We start from the raw sequence: 507 nt of genomic DNA on the forward strand, positions 1-507 counted from the left end.
CTTCATTTTGTTTCATTCTTTTAAAGGTTTACTTATTTATTTTCACTTACATTGAGTACACTAAAGCCCTTTTCATATACACAGGGCAGTAGAGTGCATGGGATATCCCTTTGCAGAGGGTTGTGAGCCACCATGTGGTTTCTGTGGAATCGAACTCAGGACCTCTGGAAGAGCAGAGCGGTGAGTGCTCTTAACCTCGGAGCCATCTCTCCAGCCCTTGACAAGCTTTATTTAACTAAACATTAAACATGAATCAGAAACGCCAAACCCTGTACATATATGGTCCAGATTCACCCTTACTTAGAAATCCCCGAGCTGGCAGGGCGAGGCTGGGAATTGAGAGTGAGCAAAAAGGGAGTCTGCCTCTTTCCCCCAGGGTGTGCTATCAACTCCATTACCATTTCCAAACAGCTGGGTGTGAGTCTAACTAAGGTTTCCTTCAGTCAGACATTTGCCAGGAGCCGGAGCCCTGACAGGACAGCGAGAGCGATGATCAGACATCATTTC

Source organism: Rattus norvegicus, chromosome 11, assembly GCF_036323735.1.
Source record: "Rattus norvegicus strain BN/NHsdMcwi chromosome 11, GRCr8, whole genome shotgun sequence".
In the NCBI taxonomy this organism is placed as follows: domain Eukaryota; kingdom Metazoa; phylum Chordata; class Mammalia; order Rodentia; family Muridae; genus Rattus; species Rattus norvegicus.